Here is a 909-nt window from a genome sequence, read left to right as displayed (position 1 = left end):
ATTGGAGGAATGAAATTTCAAGATTTCTCCAAAAGAACAATGAGACCTTTTGTGAGGCATGGGAGAGGTTCAAAGGCTATCAAACACAATGCCAACATCATGGATTCAGCAGTGAATATTTGTTGTGTACTTTGTATAGAGGTGTTCTTCCCAAGATCAGGATGCTCCTAGACACAGCCTCCAATGGAAGCTTCATGAATAGAGATGTGGATGAGGGTTGGGACTTAGTAGAGAACCTTGCTCAGTCCAATGGAAATTACAATGAGGAATATGATAAAAGCTTAAGGAGAGGTGTTGATTATGAGGAAGGGCATAGACATGAATTGCAAGCTTTGAATGAGAAGCTTGAGAAGCTAGATAAGATCCTTTCAATCCAGCAGAAGCAAGTACATGTTGTTTGTGAAGCTGAGCAGTTTATGGTCCCAGTCTATCCTCCACAACAACCCCAACAAGATCATGTTCTAGATCAAGAGATGAAGAGTATGATTCAGCAAGCCCTACAAGTCCAAGCTAATGGAGATATGGAAGCAAGTAAGAAGATCACAGAGATGAAAATCAAGATGGACTCCATATATGGTGCCCTTAATATCAAGATTGAAGCTTTAACTTGCAGAATGCTTCACCTAGAGAGCAAGAGTGAATCTTCTTCTTCTAGTCAACTCAATGAGACATCAATTGAAAATATAAAGGAGTTGGCCACTGCCCAAGCTATCTCTCTCAAAGAACTACCTTCAACGCTCACTGAGGACAGTGACAACCAAGTTGGGGAGGATTTTCTTCAACCAGAGGTGCAGAATGAGAAGAGAACTGCGTTTGAGACACCACTCGGCCATACACTCGACCGTACACTCGACCATGCACACGGTCGAGTGCCTGGTTGAGTCATTGCTCAAGAATCTAGCAAGCCGT

The 909-nt window shown here is 42.6% G+C and overlaps 1 non-coding gene across 1 annotated transcript; it reads right to left on the bottom strand.

Moving 5' to 3' along the window:
- On the bottom strand, window positions 1–106 carry LOC147924371 (small nucleolar RNA R71). Its single transcript, XR_015587919.1, has one exon. It is a non-coding gene; the product is annotated as a small nucleolar RNA R71 (small nucleolar RNA).
- Between the last annotated feature and the right edge of the window lie 803 nt (window positions 107–909).

Source organism: Camelina sativa, chromosome 17 (genome assembly GCF_030686135.1).
Source record: "Camelina sativa cultivar CO46 ecotype springtype chromosome 17, ASM3068613v1".
NCBI classification, from domain to species: Eukaryota; Viridiplantae; Streptophyta; class Magnoliopsida; order Brassicales; family Brassicaceae; genus Camelina; species Camelina sativa.
This window is presented reverse-complemented; position numbering and strand designations above follow the sequence as displayed.